This window comes from Lucilia sericata, unplaced genomic scaffold, assembly GCF_015586225.1.
Source record: "Lucilia sericata isolate MDLA Ls3-8-SP2 unplaced genomic scaffold, ASM1558622v1 Contig001998F_arrow, whole genome shotgun sequence".
Taxonomy (NCBI): domain Eukaryota; kingdom Metazoa; phylum Arthropoda; class Insecta; order Diptera; family Calliphoridae; genus Lucilia; species Lucilia sericata.
This window is the reverse complement of record NW_023995865.1, coordinates 32,364-53,317: the sequence shown is the minus strand read 5'-3', so window position 1 is coordinate 53,317 and position 20,954 is coordinate 32,364. Positions and strand designations below refer to the sequence as shown.

Sequence of the window (20,954 nt, the reverse complement as noted above, 5' to 3'; positions counted from 1 at the left end):
TATGTGTATGTATATTTGTGGCAAAATCCTGTATACACACATATACATATGACAGTCACATCTTTTAAGAATGGATCTTAACACTACAAAAAAAATTAAAAATTCAGTAATTTTTATTAAAGCATTAAATAGTTACTTAAAAGATGATAAATGTTATGCTATAACAGTACCAACTAAGTTCTCCTATTCCCTTCTAAATCTTAACTTCATGCTTACCATATACTCAAAGTCCCCACTGTTGTAACTTTATTAAAATATATAACCTCCTTATGTTTAATTAACAAACAAAGTGTAGAAAAACAAAATAAGAAGAAATTGTAAGTTGAATTGCATGAATTGCAACTTAACAATGTGAAAGCTAGTAAATTCAAAATAAAACTTGTATTAGAGTACTTTAGTAAAGTTCTTCCATTCCATGTAGGGTTAAAAACAAAACGAAAACAGAACACATTGCTAGAAGTGCAAAATAAAACTTGTTTTACAAAAGTTATTATGAAACTCATAGCTAAACTATTTATAAATTTGTTCACATGAATTATGTGTTAAATGAAAAGTTGTACATAAAGTGTCAAGATAATAGAAAAATTTTAAAATGATAAATTATTTTGTTCTGCTAATATCAATGAATTTTGAAAAAAAGTGTAATAAAATATTTTTTAGAAAAGTAATGCAGCGAAAATTTTGTTGAATAATAGAAACCATTGATATGGTTACTTGTAATTTCCTTTCCATAACTTTCTAGTTCAGTCCTAGTTCAGTTCTAGTTCAATTCTAGTTCAGTAGTCAGTTCTAGTTCAGTCTAGTTCAGTTCTAGTTCAGTTCTAGTTCAGTTCTAGTTCAGTTCTAGTTCAGTTCTAGTTCAGTTCTAGTTCAGTTCTAGTTCGTTCTAGTTCAGTTCTAGTTCAGTTCTAGTTCAGTTCTAGTTCAGTTCTAGTTCAGTTCTAGTTCAGTTCTAGTTCAGTTCTAGTTCAGTTCTAGTTCAGTTCTAGTTCAGTTCTAGTCAGTTCTAGTTCAGTTCTAGTTCAGTTCTAGTTCAGTTCTAGTTCAGTTCTAGTTCAGTTCTAGTTCAGTTCTAGTTCAGTTCTAGTTCAGTTCTAGTTCAGTTCTAGTTCAGTTCTAGTTCAGTTCTCAGTTCAGTTCTAGTTCAGTTCTAGTTCAGTTCTAGTTCAGTTCTAGTTCAGTTCTAGTTCAGTTCTAGTTCAGTTCTAGTTCAGTTCTAGTTCAGTTCTAGTTCAGTTCTAGTTCAGTTCTAGTTCAGTTCTAGTTCAGTTCTAGTTCAGTTCTAGTTCAGTTCTAGTTCAGTTCTAGTTCAGTTCTAGTTCAGTTCTAGTTCAGTTCTAGTTCAGTTCTAGTTCAGTTCTAGTTCAGTTCTAGTTCAGTTCTAGTTCAGTTCTAGTTCAGTTCTAGTTCAGTTCTAGTTCAGTTCTAGTTCAGTTCTAGTTCAGTTCTAGTTCAGTTCTAGTTCAGTTCTAGTTCAGTTCTAGTTCAGTTCTAGTTCAGTTCTAGTTCAGTTCTAGTTCAGTTCTAGTTCAGTTCTAGTTCAGTTCTAGTTCAGTTTAGTTCAGTTCTAGTTCAGTTCTAGTTCAGTTCTAGTTCAGTTCTAGTTCAGTTCTAGTTCAGTTCTAGTTCAGTTCTAGTTCAGTTCTAGTTCAGTTCTAGTTCAGTTCTAGTTCAGTTCTAGTTCAGTTCTAGTTCAGTTCTAGTTCAGTTCTAGTTCAGTTCTAGTTCAGTTCGTTCAGTTCTAGTTCAGTTCTAGTTCAGTTCTAGTTCAGTTCTAGTTCAGTTCTAGTTCAGTTCTAGTTCAGTTCTAGTTCAGTTCTAGTTCAGTTCTAGTTCAGTTCTAGTTCAGTTCTAGTTCAGTTCTAGTTCAGTTCTAGTTCAGTTCTAGTTCAGTTCTAGTTCAGTTCTAGTTCAGTTCTAGTTCAGTTCTAGTTCAGTTCTAGTTCAGTTCTAGTTCAGTTCTAGTTCAGTTCTAGTTCAGTTCTAGTTCAGTTCTAGTTCAGTTCTAGTTCAGTTCTAGTTCAGTTCTGTTTCACTTTATTAAAATGCCTCAGCTATACCTCACACAGTATTTTTTAATTTTTTGAGGTTTTTTCTTAAAATACATTTTCTTAGAATTCGAATATAGTTTTAGTTCAGTTCCATCTCTGTTCTGGTTCACTTTTATTAAAATGCCTCAGCTATACCTCACACAGTATTTTTTACTACTTTTTTTTCCTTAAAATACATTTTCTTAGAATAAGTATATTTTCTTTCAACAATTTAAAAAACCTATGTTTTACAATTTGAGCATAATCAACATCACCCGAACTTTGAACTGTACCTTCTCATAGTCAGTCTGTCAGTTAGACAATGTTGTTCTGAATACATTTTTTTTACAAATTTCTGTCTATTAAAAATTTAAACTTGATTTGTTGTTGCTGTTGTTATATTATTGTTATGTTTATTAGCTTGTCTATAGCTAGTAGAATGTGTTGTTATTGTCTTTCTCATCTTACATTTTAAAATTGAACATATTGTTGCTGCATTGTAGAAAGAAATTATTTGTTATAGGTTGTATATGTTTTTGTGCAACTCACTACTGTCATGTTGTTCGATTGAATTTAATATTTAATAATATTACAAACTATAATCAATGTATGGTCACAAGCAATAAAAGCCTATCTGAGAACTGTAGTTTGGAGAATTATATTTGTTATCCTATGAGTGTGCAGGGACCAGTTTGTATCTATAGGTTTCATTTCATTTCCAATAAGTGCAGTGTTTTCTTAATTGTCTTATCACGACTTAAGCGGATATTGATTATGTACACATCTTTATGTCTGTTAGCATGTATGTTAATTTTAATACAAATTGTTACAGGTGTATTTGTTAAGGTGAATTTTTATGATATAGTTTTTAGTTGGAAGACTCAATGAATGGAACTGGTAGCCTACCTGGAGAGCCTCCCACTAACTCCATTTTTAAAAATGTTCAATTGCTAACATTTCTTTAATTAAAATTTTTAAAAAATAGCGACCCTAATAAAAAAATCTCAGAACAGTGTTTAAGCTTAAAAAAAAACTATAAAAAATATAATCTTTTTATTATTTTATTTATAAAATCAATTGAGCCAAATTGTTTCGTATGCCCAATACTCTTAAAAAACTAAATTTCTATATAATAATACAGTGGGCAATAGAAATGATAAATAACATATTTAAAAGACTTTGAACTTACGTTTGCAATATTTAATCAAAAGAATTGTATTTTCATGTTCTTCCTCCTTTTCTTATTACTTGTTTTCAAATTTAAAACCATAACTTCTATAACTCTTTCAAGGCTTTCATGTAAATTCCTAATATTTATATCATTATACCCAGGTGTGTTTTTACTTTTACCACATACTGTTTATGTAATATTAATACTTTACAATTTTATTTATCTCCGTTATCTTTTTTTGTACAACTTTTTCAATTTATTTATACAAGTAAAGTATAGTTTGTATGCAAGTATCTCTCTAGTAAAAGGATTTTTGTGTTGTTCTATGTTGTGTTGTATTGCTTAAAGGAATAAAGTCATAAAAAAATTGTTGCTAAATAATAAATCTAGCAGGTTTTTTCTTTATATTCTGTTTTTATTTGGGCTCTCACTTGTATTCTCCTCCAGCAAATTGTGCTTGCACCATCATTGTGTGGCAAATAGATTTTTAGTATTGCAACCCATTTCCAGATTTACGCCCTTATTTTTTCTAGGTGCGTTATTTTGTGCAGACAACAACATGAAATTTTACTTAACAATATTTATTTATAGAAAATATTTTTTTCTTCCTCCTCAAAGAATCTTTTTTTCATTTAGATCTATTCTTGTTCTCATTGCAGATGGTGAAATACTACGTGTGTTGGTTAATAGTTCTGCTCAAATTAAATGTGATGTTGGCTCAAGTTTACCAGATGATAAAGTACTTTTAGTTGTATGGTATAAAAATAATTTACCCATATATAGGTAAGTAACATAAATGTTGAAAATAATGATATTTTATAGAAAATACTAGAAAAAAATTATATTTGTAATAGTTAAGAGCACTAAAGTGGTTTTTAGGGAGAAAAAATTATGATATTAAAGTAAAAAGAAAAGTTGTGTGAACTATTATTAAAAGATAAATTGAAATTAAATGTATTTTTAATGTTCTTTGTTGTTAATGGAGGAATATCTTTTCTAACACAGGACAAATATTAATCAAACAAACAAAAGTCAGTTCTAGTTCAGTTCTAGTTCAGTTCTAGTTCAGTTCTAGTTCAGTTCTAGTTCAGTTCTAGTTCAGTTCCAGTTCAGTTCTAGTTCAGTTCTTGTTCAGTTCTAGTTCAGTTCTAGTTCAGTTCCAGTTCAGTTCTAGTTCAGTTCTTGTTCAGTTCTAGTTCAGTTCTAGTTCAGTTCTAGTTCAGTTCTAGTTCAGTTCTAGTTCAGTTCTAGTTCAGTTCTAGTTCAGTTCTAGTTCAGTTCTAGTTCAGTTCTAGTTCAGTTCTAGTTCGTTTAGTTCAGTTCTAGTTCAGTTCTAGTTCAGTTCTAGTTCAGTTCTAGTTCAGTTCTAGTTCAGTTCTAGTTCAGTTCTAGTTCAGTTCTAGTTCAGTTCTAGTTCAGTTCTAGTTCAGTTCTAGTTCAGTTCTAGTTCAGTTCTAGTTCAGTTCTAGTTCAGTTCTAGTTCAGTTCTAGTTCAGTTCTAGTTCAGTTCTAGTTCAGTTCTAGTTCAGTTCTAGTTCAGTTCTAGTTCAGTTCTAGTTCAGTTCTAGTTCAGTTCTAGTTCAGTTCTAGTTCAGTTCTAGTTCAGTTCTAGTTCAGTTCTAGTTCAGTTCTAGTTCAGTTCTAGTTCAGTTCTAGTTCAGTTCTAGTTCAGTTCTAGTTCAGTTCTAGTTCAGTTCTAGTTCAGTTCTAGTTCAGTTCTAGTTCAGTTCTAGTTCAGTTCTAGTTCAGTTCTAGTTCAGTTCTAGTTCAGTTCTAGTTCAGTTCTAGTTCAGTTCTAGTTCAGTTCTAGTTCAGTTCTAGTTCAGTTCTAGTTCAGTTCTAGTTCAGTTCTAGTTCAGTTCTAGTTCAGTTCTAGTTCAGTTCTAGTTCAGTTCTAGTTCAGTTCTAGTTCAGTTCTAGTTCAGTTCTAGTTCAGTTCTAGTTCAGTTCTAGTTCAGTTCTAGTTCAGTTCAGTTCTAGTTCAGTTCTAGTTCAGTTCTAGTTCAGTTCTAGTTCAGTTCTAGTTCAGTTCTAGTTCAGTTCTAGTTCAGTTCTAGTTCAGTTCTAGTTCAGTTCTAGTTCAGTTCTAGTTCAGTTCTAGTTCAGTTCTAGTTCAGTTCTAGTTCAGTTCTAGTTCAGTTCTAGTTCAGTTCTAGTTCAGTTCTAGTTCAGTTCTAGTTCAGTTCTAGTTCAGTTCTAGTTCAGTTCTAGTTCAGTTCTAGTTCAGTTCTAGTTCTAGTTCTAGTTCAGTTCTAGTTCAGTTCTAGTTCAGTTCTAGTTCAGTTCTAGTTCAGTTCTAGTTCAGTTCTAGTTCAGTTCTAGTTCAGTTCTAGTTCAGTTCTAGTTCAGTTCTAGTTCAGTGCTAGGTCAGTGCTAGGTCAGTTCTAGTTCAGTTCTAGTTCAGTTCTAGTTCAGTTCTAGTTCAGTTCTAGTTCAGTTCTAGTTCAGTTCTAGTTCAGTTCTAGTTCAGTTCTAGTTCAGTTCTAGTTCAGTTCTAGTTCAGTTCTAGTTCAGTTCTAGTGCAGTTCTAGTGCAGTTCTAGTTCAGTTCTAGTTCAGTTCTAGTTCAGTTCTAGTTCAGTTCTAGTTCAGTTCTAGTTCAGTTCTAGTTCAGTTCTAGTTCAGTTCTAGTTCAGTTCTAGTTCAGTTCTAGTTCAGTTCTAGTTCAGTTCTAGTTCAGTTCTAGTTCAGTTCTAGTTCAGTTCTAGTTCAGTTCTAGTTCAGTTCTAGTTCAGTTCTAGTTCAGTTCTAGTTCAGTTCTAGTTCAGTTCAGTTCTAGTTCAGTTCTAGTTCAGTTCTAGTTCAGTTCTAGTTCAGTTCTAGTTCAGTTCTAGTTCAGTTCTAGTTCAGTTCTAGTTCAGTTCTAGTTCAGTTCTAGTTCAGTTCTAGTTCAGTTCTAGTTCAGTTCTAGTTCAGTTCTAGTTCAGTTCTAGTTCAGTTCTAGTTCTAGTTCAGTTCTAGTTCAGTTCTAGTTCAGTTCTAGTTCAGTTCTAGTTCAGTTCTAGTTCAGTTCTAGTTCAGTTCTAGTTCAGTTCTAGTTCAGTTCTAGTTCAGTTCTAGTTCAGTTCTAGTTCAGTTCTAGTTCTAGTTCAGTTCTAGTTCAGTTCTAGTTCAGTTCTAGTTCAGTTCTAGTTCAGTTTCTAGTTCAGTTCTAGTTCAGTTCTAGTTCAGTTCTAGTTCAGTTCTAGTTCAGTTCTAGTTCAGTTCTAGTTCAGTTCTAGTTCAGTTCTAGTTCAGTTCTAGTTCAGTTCTAGTTCAGTTCTAGTTCAGTGCTAGGTCAGTGCTAGGTCAGTTCTAGTTCAGTTCTAGTTCAGTTCTAGTTCAGTTCTAGTTCAGTTCTAGTTCAGTTCTAGTTCAGTTCTAGTTCAGTTCTAGTTCAGTTCTAGTTCAGTTCTAGTTCAGTTCTAGTTCAGTTCTAGTTCAGTTCTAGTGCAGTTCTAGTGCAGTTCTAGTTCAGTTCTAGTTCAGTTCTAGTTCAGTTCTAGTTCAGTTCTAGTTCAGTTCTAGTTCAGTTCTAGTTCAGTTCTAGTTCAGTTCTAGTTCAGTTCTAGTTCAGTTCTAGTTCAGTTCTAGTTCAGTTCTAGTTCAGTTCTAGTTCAGTTCTAGTTCAGTTCTAGTTCAGTTCTAGTTCAGTTCTAGTTCAGTTCTAGTTCAGTTCTAGTTCAGTTCTAGTTCAGTTCTAGTTCAGTTCTAGTTCAGTTCTAGTTCAGTTCTAGTTCAGTTCTAGTTCAGTTCTAGTTCAGTTCTAGTTCAGTTCTAGTTCAGTTCTAGTTCAGTTCTAGTTCAGTTCTAGTTCAGTTCTAGTTCTAGTTCAGTTCTAGTTCAGTTCTAGTTCAGTTCTAGTTCAGTTCTAGTTCAGTTCTAGTTCAGTTCTAGTTCAGTTCTAGTTCAGTTCTAGTTCAGTTCTAGTTCAGTTCTAGTTCAGTTCTAGTTCAGTTCTAGTTCAGTTCTAGTTCAGTTCTAGTTCAGTTCTAGTTCAGTTCTAGTTCAGTTCTAGTTCAGTTCTAGTTCAGTTCTAGTTCAGTTCTAGTTCAGTTCTAGTTCAGTTCTAGTTCAGTTCTAGTTCAGTTCTAGTTCAGTTCTAGTTCAGTTCTAGTTCAGTTCTAGTTCAGTTCTAGTTCAGTTCTAGTTCAGTTCTAGTTCAGTTCTAGTTCAGTTCAGTTCTAGTTCAGTTCTAGTTCAGTTCTAGTTCAGTTCTAGTTCAGTTCTAGTTCAGTTCTAGTTCAGTTCTAGTTCAGTTCTAGTTCAGTTCTAGTTCAGTTCTAGTTCAGTTCTAGTTCAGTTCTAGTTCAGTTCTAGTTCAGTTCTAGTTCAGTCTATAGTTCAGTGCTAATTCTAGTTCAGTTCTAGTTCAGTTCTAGTTCAGTTCTAGTTCAGTTCTAGTTCAGTTCTAGTTCAGTTCAGTTCAGTTCTAGTTCAGTCTATTCAGTTCTAGTTCAGTTCTAGTTTCAGTTCTAGTTCAGTCTAGTGCAGTTCTAGTACAGTTCAAGATCTGAACTCTAGTTCCAGGGAAAGTTTTTCAAATTTATTAAATGGTTAAAACTTTACATATCGATTAAATCTTTGCTCTATTCACGTATTTTATATAAATACAGAAATTTATTAAAAATACTTTTCGTTTGTTATTTTTCTATATTTTCCAATAAAAAAACTCTCGACTTAACCACTAACTAAAAAATTAGTTATGATACACGTGGTGCCCCATGCGGGGACACCGTCACACTGGCGTGATGAAGAAGTTTTAGAAGATCGTGCTGTATTTCATACACATCGTGAACCAGCTGAATTGATTTTAAATCCTGTGCAGGTAATATGATGTGAAAAAAAATTATTAAATAATTTAATTAAAAAGTTCAAAAAATGTGAAAAAACTATAGCAAAAAAAAATTTAGATGAAAAAAGTATTTTATTATATGGGAAAAATATTTTTTCTGCTGCTTTTGTATAGATAAAGGATGCTGGTAATTTTCGGTGTAGAGTGGATTTTAAACTTTCTCAAACTCGCAACAGTAATGTCAATTTGGAGGTGGTTGGTAAGTGTATACTATTATAATATTGCTACAAACAAACATAACTACAACAAAATGTATACATGTGTAAGAGAGAGGCCTCTATATGGGAAATGAAAATATTTCGCGTAAATCAATTTATTACCGATTTTACTTGCTTATACATAAATATGTAATTTTAATCGTTAACATATATATGTATGTATTTATGTATATACATATGTGTGTATATTTTATGTTGTGGTTATTTTATAGTTATAAATATTTATATAAATATTTATTTTGTTAAAAAAAATATAGTTTTTATTATTATTAACGGTATGATTTTTGTTTCAAAACTTTAATTCAGAATGGTTTTCGTAAAATTTTTTTTTGTTTTTTGTGGGTTGCTATTGAATATATTTACAACAGAAGTTATTATAACTTACAACCCCTACCATTACTTTTAAAAATTATTTTTTTTTTGTTTTTACTTTTAATGAATTTTTAGAAAACGTATATATACGAATACCTACACTTCATGCATGGAGCTGAATACTACATGCCAGCACACATCCCTGAAAAATTCGTAAAGCTTTTTTTCTATAGAAAAATTATGCAATTAAATAAACAAATTTTTAAAGTGAAAACTCTCTTAATTAACTGTGATACAAGCTATGTAGTTCAACCGAAATGTGATTTCAGTAGAAATATTAAAAAAAGTTAAAACGAGCTTTCTCGATAAATCTTGTTATAAAAGATGCTCGTATTGCAAATGATATTCGATAATTATTTTTTAATTAAAGGGGTTTCTAATGAAATCAGTCTAGCATGAATCAATCTAACAATGCCTTTTATAGAAATAAATTTATATTTTATAAAAAACCGCGTTGTAAAAAATTTTTCATAATAAAAGCTTCCAATCAAATAAAAATAATTTCCGAAAACCCTTTTAATAAATATTTTAATGATTTCATTGAAATATGTATTTATAAAAAATATTTTATCAGCAAAAAGTTTTTCAGGGCGTGATTTTACGAAAATGTCTTTTTAAAATAATTCTTCAACATAAAACTTAATCTTGCAAAGCTCTCACAAAAAACATTATGAAAGCTCTCACAATATGATGTTTAATAGCAAGTTTTCCAAAAAGGACTTTTAATTTTTTAAAGCTCATAGCTATTAATAGAAAAAAATTAAAATAGTTTTCAGATAAATTCCTTTTATAAAAAGCTTTCACACATAAAAGCTTTTTAGTAAAACATTTAATTACAAGAAAGCTTTTATAGCATATGTTTTGATAAAAAAATTTCCCTTAAAGGATTTTTTAATAAAGTCTTTTTAGATAGAAAGGTTTGACATAAAAGCTTTTTGTAGAAAGCTCTAACGTTAATGCTTTTTACAAATCTTACAATTAAACATGGCTATATAGAAAGTATTCATATACATTTAATTTTTTGGATAGAAGTAAAAGCTTATGTTAAAGCTTTTTGATAAAAAGCTTTAACATAAAAGCTTTCACCAAAAGCTTTAAAACGAGCTTTCTCGATAAATCTTGTTATAAAAGATGCTCGTATTGCAAATGATATTCGATAAATTATTTTTTAATTAAAGGGGTTTCTAATGAAATCAGTCTAGCATGAATCAATCTAACAATGCCTTTTATAGAAATAAATTTATATTTTATAAAAACCGCGTTGTAAAAAATTTTTCATAATAAAAGCTTCCAATCAAATAAAAATAATTTCCGAAAACCCTTTTAATAAATATTTTAATGATTTTCATTGAAATATGTATTTATAAAAAATATTTTATCAGCAAAAAGTTTTTCAGGGCGTGATTTTACGAAAATGTCTTTTTAAAATAATTCTTCAACATAAAACTTAATCTTGCAAAGCTCTCACAAAAAACATTATGAAAGCTCTCACAATATGATGTTTAATAGCAAGTTTTCCAAAAGGACTTTTAATTTTTTAAAGCTCATAGCTATTAATAGAAAAAAATTAAAATAGTTTTCAGATAAATTCCTTTTATAAAAAGCTTTCACACATAAAAGCTTTTTAGTAAACATTTAATTACAAGAAAGCTTTTATAGCATATGTTTTGATAAAAAAATTTCCCTTAAAGGATTTTTTAATAAAGTCTTTTTTAGATAGAAAGGTTTGACATAAAAGCTTTTTGTAGAAAGCTCTAACGTTAATGCTTTTTTACAAATCTTACAATTAAACATGGCTATATAGAAAGTATTCATATACATTTAATTTTTTGGATAGAAGTAAAAGCTTATGTTAAAGCTTTTTGATAAAAAGCTTTAACATAAAAGCTTTCACCAAAAAGCTTTTACATAAAAGCTCGCACAAAAAAGCTTTCACACAAAATCTTTTTAATTAAAACCTTTCATATAAAGCTTTTTAATAAAAAGCTTTCACATAAAGGCTTTTTGATAAAAAGCTTTTACATTACAGCTTTTTGACAAAATGCTTTCACATAAAAGCTTTTTAATAAAAAGCTTTCACATAAAATCTTTTTAATAAAGAGCTTTCACATAAAAGCTTTTTAATAAAAAGCTTTCACATAAAATCTTTTTGATAAAAAGATTTCATATAAAAGCTTTTTCATAAAAGGCTTGCATATAAAAGCTTTTTGATTAAAAGCTTTTCGATAGAAAACATTCTAAAATACTTTCATATAAAAGTTTGTATAACTTTTTTATAAACTTTTACTCTAAAACAAGATTTTTATTAAAAAAAAATTTTAACTGTGTTTATGTATAGAAATCGCTGATATTTTTATTGTTTTCATTCTTATTTTAAAATTACCTTTAATTATTATTAATAGTTGTAAATGCATACATATTTACTTTAAACAGTTTAACAAATAATAACTCTTTTCCTTGTGCTTTTTTTCTAGTACCACCTCAACTGCCCATAATACTAAACGAACGTCGTGATGTCATTGATTCACGTGCTGGTCCCTATGAAGAGGGTGGTAGTCTGGAGGTGATATGTGTGGTTTCTGGTGGTAAGTGGAATGAATATAAAAAAATTTATATTTTTAAATCAAAACAACCGTTCAGGGTCATTTGATAAAAGTAGAGAAAAAAGGCAAACATAAGCAAAAAAATGCAGACATTTTAAAAATGTTAAAACAAAACCTTTGGAATTTTAAAATATAGGGAATTTCTTTTTTTTTTTGCTTCTGAATTAACCAATGCCTAGACATAAAATTGCTAACAAATTAACACAATGAAACCAAATGTCAATACTAGATATTTTAAAAGAAAAACTTTTTTCTTAATATTAAAAAAGGGTCACTTAATGTCTGGCTACTAAACCATAAAAAATTAATTTTATAAACAATTTCTATTTTTTTTATTTTCTTTACGAAATACATGCTACTTAGTTTAACCAAAAATTTCCCCTTTATTTAACTTGTCTTTCTACCAAGAATTGATTTATTACCCCTTTTTTGTTTCACCTGTTTCCCTGTGCCAAAAAAAAAAAAACGAAAAGTTTTATAAATTCCCTTTGATATATAGACATCATACACAATCATGGCAATTATAGTGATTCAACTATGGCGTGTTATTACCAATAAAAATAATGATAATAATGCACTTATGGTTGGCAAATAATTCTACTTTAAATTTACTTTTAGGTTTTAATTTGGTATAACTATATTTCAGAAAATAAATACCCTATAAGTTTAAGCTCTAAAGCATTTGGGGGGCTTTATGAAAAGTATAGAATAGGAAATTGAAATTGAAAGAATCTCAAAATAGAACAAAATTAAATTATTACATTACTGCTGTTAGGCTTTAAAAGGATTTGGAAGTTAAGTACTTAAAAAGGGAAGAGTACTCTGGTAAGGAAAAAAGTTATGTAAAATATGTGCTTTAAAATAAACTTTGATAAAAAAAAGTGCTGTCTTAAAGCTTCATATGATGTTTTCTGCATAAAAACTATTCTTTTTAAAAAGGGTTCCGTATCTGGATCTTAGACTGTTGAGAGAAATATTATATTTTAAATATTTTATAGCGCTTTAACCAATTGTAGAGTACCTTTTCAATCGTCTACACAGCATAATGCAACTTTCATGGTTTCTGGTTTCTTTTGCTGCACTAAAAATTAAAGAAAAAGCCTTATAGAAAATTACTTTATTTTATTAATACTATTGTTACTATGGCCTGGTTTTGTGGTAACATTCTGTTTCCTGAAATTTTTATTTCTAATGTTTGTAAATATTCGCATATTATGTTGCACAGTGGGTCAGCAATTGCCTTTTTATTGGGAAGAACACTACAAACACCCAAAAAGATAATACGTTTAGTACACAAGCATTTTTTGATTAAAGCTTTGAAGTTATTTAAAGATTAAACTTTACATTTTAATTGTTTCCACGAAAGCTCTATAAAGTAGCTTTTAGCAAAAAAGCTTATAAAAAGCTTAAAAAGGCTTTTAATAAAAGAGCTTATGAAAAGCTTTTAACAAAAAAAGCTTATAAAAAGCTTTTAACAAAAAAGCTTATACAATTCTGTTAACAAAAAGCTTATAAGAAGTTTTGAACAAAAAAGCTTATTTTGACAAAAATGCTTGAAAAAAGTTTTTAACCAAAAATTTCTTAAAATTTCTTAAAAAATCTTATAAACAGCTTTTAACTGAAAAGTTTATAAACAGCTTTTAACTAAAAGTTTTAAGCATTTTTGTTAAGCTTTTAAGTAAAAAGCTTAGAAACAGTTTTTAAGAAAAAATCTTATAAAAAGCTGTAAACAAAAAATCTTATAAAATCCTATAAAAAATCTTATAAACCGCTTTTAACTAAAAGTTTTAAGCATTTAAAAAGCTTTTAACAAAAAGCTTATACTCTTCTGTTAACAAGTTTACAAAAAGTTTTGAACAAAAAAGCTTATAAACATATTTTGACAAAAATGCTTGCAAAACGCTTTTAACCAAACGTATAAACAACTTTTAACTGAAAAGTTTATAAACAGCTTTTAACTAAAAGTTTTAAGAATTTTTGTTAAGCCTTTTTGTAAAAAGCTTATAAACAGTTTTTAAGAAAAATCTTATAAAAAGCTTGTAACAAAAAATCTTATAAAAACCTTTTTAACAAAAACAGCTTATAAATAGCTTGTAAAAAGATTTTAACAAAAAAGCTTATAAAAAGCTTTTAACAAAAAGCTTATAAAAAGCTTTTAATAAAAAACTTATAATGAACTTTTAAGAAAAAAAGCTTATAAAAAAACTTTTAACAAAAAAGCTTATAAAAAGTTTTGAACAATATGCTTACACAAATATTTTGACAAAAATGCTTACAAAAAGCTTTTAACTAAAAATGTCTTAAAAGCTTTTCTTAAAAAATCTTATAAACAGCTTTTAACTACAAAACTTATAAACAGCTTTTTACTGAAAAGTTTATAAACCGCTTTTAAATAAAAGTTTTAAGCATTTTTTAAGCTTATAAAAAGCTTTTAACAAAAAGCTCATACTCTTCTGTTAACAAGTTTATAAAAAGTTTTGAACAAAAAAGCGTATAAACATATTTTGACAAAAATGCTTGCAAAAAGCTTTTAACCAAAAATTTCTTAGAAGCTTTTATCAAAAAATCGTATAAACAGCTTTTAACTGAAAAGTTTAAAAACAGCTTATAAGTTTATAAACAGTTTATAAGCTTTTTTAGCAAATAGCTTATAAACAGTTTTTAAGAAAAATCTTATAAAAAGCTGTTAACAAAAAATCTTATAAAAACCTTTTTAACAAAAAACTTATAAAAAACTTGCAATAAAAAAGCTTTTAGAACAAAAGAAGATACGTTATTAGTTAAAAAAATCACATCCGTTCTGAAACTTAATTAGTCCAAAAATTATTCGCCTGTTTTATCTAGATTCCAATTATGTATGCCCCACTGTATGTTGTCTTATGACTTGATTGCAGTTCGTTAAGTTTTATTAGCAAAACTATAACTACTATTTTCATACTTACTTACATTTTTTTAAGGCCTGTTTTTCTTTTGCACAACAGACGGCCATAGTTTTTCGCTGTTAACAATTTGCCCAGAAACTAACCTCAAAATGTAATTTTGTTGCCAACAGACCAGCAAAACCAAAAAAAAACAAAAAAGACTATAAAACTAATAAAATACACACAATATACAAAAATTTAACTTTAAATAAAAATTTTAAACAATAACTATAAAAAAAGAAAAGTTTTTTTATTAAGGCAAAGGGAAAACCAAAAAATGTCCTACATAGTTATTTGTGGACTTTTTATTTATTTATTTATTTTTTTTTTTGGTTCTTAATATCAAGTACTTGAAGAGGATGGTCTTTTCTTTTCTTATTGCATTTGATACTTTGTATTAATTTACAACTTAGTTTTGTAGCTTTTATTCTTGAGTATAAAGTAAATTTTTGTGTAGGACACTTTTGTAAAAGTTCGAAAGGAAATAATTTGTTAAATATGTTAAAGCAAAATAAGCAAATGAAAATGTAAAGAAAACATAAGCTTTAGAGAAGGTTTGTAAAAAGGAAACAAAAAGTTTTTACTTTTTTATAAAGAGTTTTTAGTTTATTTGATTATGTTAATTTTATTATAATTTTGATAAAATTTAACAAAATGTGTAAACAATGAATCAATCTAGGTCAATTCATAGGCGGAAACAATGAACTATTGAATAAAATATTTTTATATATAAGAAAGTTATTGAAGAGTGTCAGAAATTCTTTCACTAAAATCAAAACTACAAATTTCTAAGTACTAAAACGCTTTTTCTATATTTACGTATGCGCAATATTTAATTTAAAAAAACAAACAAATATCACTCATACACCCTATTAATCAAAAAATCTCTTACATATTTGTTTTTTATTCTATTAAAACAAAAACCAACAAACACAACATAAATATTCTAAATATGAATATAATTAATTAACGAAGGCGTTTTCTGTCATTCTGCTAATGGCCATATTTACATTGTTGCTCATATTGTTGTTTAAATTTACCCCTTTTTTTCTAATATTTACCCACACAAACAAACAGCAAATCTCAGTGTTTATTATCATTTCTATATGACGTTTCAAGTTCTTTGTACACGTTGCAGTAGTGCGTGTATTTAACACATAAATTTAAATTATTTCTTAAATCATTTCGAAAAAAAACACCTCTTTGTTTAAAAACCCACTCTGTGAACTCTCTCCTGATATCTGTGGTAGCATGCATAAACAGCTAAGTCAATTTAATAACGAAATATGCAAAAGTTGTAATGATAACTTAAAGGGGTTGGTAGTGTTGTAACTACTACTAACTAACTAACTAACTAACTAACTAACTAACTAACTAACTAACTAACTAACTAACTAACTAACTAACTAACTAACTAACTAACTAACTAACTAACTAACTAACTAACTAACTAACTACTAACTAACTAACTAACTAACTAACTAACTAACTACTAACTAACTAACTAACTAACTAACTAACTAACTACTAACTAACTAACTAACTAACTAACTAACTAACTAACTAACTAACTAACTAACTAACTAACTAACTAACTAACTAACTAACTAACTAACTAACTAACTAACTAACTAACTAACTAACTAACTAACTAACTAACTAACTAACTACTAACTAACTAACTAACTAACTAACTAACTAACTAACTAACTAACTAACTAACTAACTAACTAACTAACTAACTAACTAACTAACTAACTAACTAACTAACTACTAACTAACTAACTAACTAACTAACTAACTAACTAACTAACTAACTAACTAACTAACTAACTAACTAACTAACTACTAACTAACTAACTACTAACTAACTAACTAACTAACTAACTAACTAACTAACTAACTAACTAACTAACTAACTAACTAACTAACTAACTAACTAACTACTAACTAACTACTAACTAACTACTAACTAACTAACTAACTAACTAACTAACTAACTAACTACTAACTACTAACTAACTAACTAACTAACTAACTAACTAACTAACTAACTACTAACTAACTAACTAACTACTAACTAACTAACTAACTAACTAACTAACTAACTAACTAACTAACTAACTAACTAACTAACTAACTAACTAACTAACTAACTAACTAACTACTACTAACTAACTAACTAACTAACTAACTAACTAACTAACTAACTAACTAACTAACTAACTAACTAACTAACTAACTAACTAACTAACTAAAACTAACTAACTAACTAACTAACTACTAACTAACTAACTAACTAACTAACTAACTAACTAACTAACTACTAACTAACTAACTAACTAACCTAACTAACTAAACTAACTAACTAACTAACTAACTAACTAACTAACTAACTAACTAACTAACTAACTAACTAACTAACTAACTAACTAACTAACTAACTAACAACTAACTAACTAACTAACTAACTAACTACTAACTAACTAACTACTAACTAACTAACTAACTAACTACTACTAACTACTAACTACTAACTAACTAACTAACTAACTAACTAACTAACTACTAACTAACTAACTAACTAACTAACTTAAACTAACTAACTAACTAACTAACTAACTACTACTAACTAACTAACTAACTAACTAACTAACTAACTAACTAACTACTACTAACTAACTACTAACTAACTAACTAACTAACTAACTACTAACTAACTAACTAACTAACTAACTAACTAACTAACTAACTAACTACTAACTAACTAACTACTACTAACTAACTAACTACTAACTAACTAACTAACTAACTAACTACTAACTACTAACTAACTAACTAACTAACTAACTACTAACTAACTAACTAACTAACTAACTAACTAACTAACTAACTAACTAACTAACTACTAACTAACTAACTAACTACTAACTAACTAACTAACTAACTAACTAACTACTAACTAACTAACTAACTAACTAATTTCTAAAGTTTGATTTTTGAGTTAGACTGTTATTGTTAAAGCCTATACATTTACATGTGCACACACACATCCTCCTGACTCCGCTTCTTTGGTTCAGGTTTTAATCTTTTGTTAAACTTTATGTATTTGTGTATGTAAATATTGAAATTTTAATTTAGCTTTCTTGCGTGTCTACAAATATTGACTTTTACATAGCACTAGCGTTGTCAATGTTGGAAAATTTCTTCTTTTTTCAGTTCTTTTCATTTTGTGTTGCCCTCTTTATTCTTGCTTTTAATGTCACAAGTTATTTTAACAATTAGAAGCAGGGAATTTAAAGAAAAAACAATTTTATAGTAGTGAATTTTTTTCTCTACACATCTTTTGTTAGCTGTGTGTTTTTATTATAAAAGTTTGCGTGCATTTCATAATTTTTTTTGAATAAAATATGAAATTAATTTTATTAAAATTTGTGTTATGTTTAACTATAGTATGCATTAAGTGTGCTCCAATAACCTAGTTAAAATTATTGTTATTTTTTTAATTTTAACCAAAATACTTCGGAGTATTTTTTACACAATTATTACAATTATTTCTCAATGTACAGAGTTATGCTTTGTGTTTTTTTTTTTATTTAACGCTTAAATTAAAATAGTACTTAAACTGTCTGAATAGCTTTTGAAGTTGTCATTATTGAATTTTTAATATGATTCAACTATTTGTAAAAACACTTGAGGGTAGAGGTAAATAAGAGATTGTAGCAAAAGTTAGTATTGAGAGCACTTCTTGGTTAATGTCTATTGGATTAATTATTTATTATTTATAAAAAATTATTATATGGAAATATTTCTACACACTTATTCATAAACAAATTCGTATTGTATATTATAAGAGTTTCATAAAACAAAATTTCCATACAAAATTTGTTATATAAACCTGAAATAAATTAAAAATTTGTCTATGAATAAGGCCTCTGATGAATAAATAAATAAGATTAAATAGTCTGTGATTGTTGGACCAACAATTTAAAAGTTCATAACAGTATTTTACCAAAAAACAACTTTAAAAAGTAAGGCTTTAAAAATGCTTTTATCAATGAAATTTGTAAAAATCTCTTACAAAAAAGCCTGAGAAAAATATTTTGTTAAGTAAACATATTTAGAACATGAAGCTTGTAAAAGCCTACAAAAATTATTGTAAACAGATTTTATGAAAAAAGATTATAAAAAGCTTTTATGAAAAAAGCTTGTAAAAAGCTTTTATCAAAAAAGCTTTTATAAAAACAGCATGCAAAAAGCTTTTATCAAAAAAGCTTTTATCGAAAAAGCTTGTAAAACTCTTTTATCAAAAAAGATTGTAAAAATATTTTGCCAAAAGTTCGTAAAAAGCTTTAATCAAAATCGTCCGTAAAAAGCTTTTATCAAAAAAGTTCGTAAAACTTTTATAAAAAAATTTATAAAAAATGCTTATAAAACTTTTTTTCAAAAAACCTTATAAAAAGATTTGTCATAAGTACTGATAAAAAACCTTTCATCAAATAGTCGGGCTAGGTCGACCATATAATACCCTACACCTGTTATAAAAATAAATATGATTTAGTTTTCATATAGCGGCTAGGGTCTATTGAGGCCCTATAATTATAAAATTCATGAGGGTCATCAAGGCTAGTATAGAACTTGGCTTTGCAGCTTTTTGTGAACAAACATAATTATGAACTTAAAAGCCCTATTCGGCGGGTTAAGTTGTATGGGGGCTAGTTGAAATAACGGACCGATGTTAACCATTTTCAATAGGCTTCTTCTCCGATACAGTAGAATATCATGTGCTAAATTTCATTGAATTATCTTCAAAATTGCGACCTATAGTTTGATTACAAAGTTTAAAAGCCCTTTTCGGAGATTCAGTTGTATGGGGGCTAGGTGAAATAATAGAGCGATCTTAAACATTTTCAATCGACTTCAGACATTAAAAGATTATGTAGCAAATTCCATTGAATTATTTTAAAAATTGCGACTTGTAGTTTTATTACCAGGTTTACATGGACAGACGGACGGACATAGCTAAATCGACTCAGAAAATGATTGTAAGCAAATTGATATACTTTAAGGTGTGTATAAGATCAATATTATTGTGCGTTACAAACATCCCCACTAAAGCTTGTAAAGAAAAGTACTTTCAAATTATAATTTATAGTAACATTTTTAGGTCATTCATTTAAACGTTGTAAAAGATAACCGCTTTTACTAAAAAAACTTCTACATAGAACTTCAACTTGAAAAGCTTTTAACAAAAAAGCTTCGTCATAAAAATATTTTACTAAAAAAGCTTCGACATGAAAAGCATTTTTAAAAAAACTGCAACATAAAAAAACCTTACCAAAGGAGCTTATACATGAAAATCATATACAAAAAAAGGCTACGATATAAAAAATAAAAAGCTTTTACTAAAAAAAGCTTCATATATAAAACTTTGACTAAAGTAGCTTCGACATGAAAAGCTTTAACAAAAATAGCTTCGACATAAAAAGCTTTGACATGAAAAGCTTTTACCAAAAATGATTTGACACAAAAGTTTCTTTTACATAATATTGTTTGAAAAATTACTAATTTAATATAATTGGAATTAAAATTCTTGGATTTTTTAACTGTATGTCGCTCGAGCTTATGTAACTGACCGACCAACAAGTGAAAAGCTATAGCAATCTTCAAATCATAAATCGATTTTATTTGAAAATCGGTAATTATAAAATCATCATCAACCTTTTCATTACACTATTTACATGGCTAGATGAACAACGCCTCATATAATAAATCTAGTTAAACCAGTATACATAAAGATTTTCATTTATAGTTTGCCAATATGCAACTGGAGGTTTACTCAAAGGTTTACATGGACGGTTGGACACTGTTAGGTTTAGCTTCAAAAGCACAACATGTGGTTTGATAAAATGGGCGGACAGGCGAATGCAGCAAGTCTTTAATAAACTATATGGGCTATATTGTTTGTTGATTTCAGCTATTTTTAGTAGAATTGTCACTTGAGATAAAGGCCACATGTGAAGGTTAATTTTGAGAAGGATGAATAGAAAATAGCGTATTTGTTTTTATCATAAATTTAGTAAAATACTTTCTTCAGTTTCAAACTTACGTGGACGAAGTTAAATGTACTCCAAAAGTTTATTTGAATGTATTCAGAACAAAATTTTTTTTGGGTCATCGCTAAAAGAACTAAGACAAATTCATTGAGGTAATAGTCAATTCATGATTGCATAATAATTAAAAAAAACAAAATATTAATTAAAGACATTTACCAAATGTGTGAATATATTTACCGTTAAAATTATAACTTTAATAACTACCCCCCATTTGCAGCTAATTATCTAACCATTAAAATTTAATAATTTAATTAAAACTTAAACTAGCAGCTGTTATATTCTTTTGTCGACAACAAACCCTTTTTTTAATTACCTTAATTAATAAAAATAACATGTCTTTGAAATTTTTTATTACACAAAATTCCTTAATTAATTGCTATTGTCACTCAAATATTTTGAAGAGAAAAATTTTAGATTTTCAATTTAAACTCAAAGACAAAGTAGTAGAAAACAAAAAGAAAATTTAAACAATTTTCCCACTCATTTAGCTATTTTTCTATCAACTGACTGACATTCTATTAAAACATTGAACAACAAAAAAAAAATAGAAAACGAAATTGTTTAAATTATTTATTATCAATCAATCTAAATTTTTTTAACTTTCTATACGATTTTTTTTTTATTTGTTTTGCTTTTATTGTCTGGCTTGTCTAAAAATCTAACATTTTTGTTTAAAACGTGTTCCACAAA

The 20,954-nt window shown here is 27.9% G+C and overlaps 1 pseudogene; it reads left to right on the top strand.

Annotated features, from left to right (window-relative positions):
• Positions 1-3,860: 3,860 nt before the first annotated feature.
• LOC119613180 overlaps positions 3,861-20,954 on the top strand; it is a 40,461-nt pseudogene continuing 23,367 nt past the window's right edge.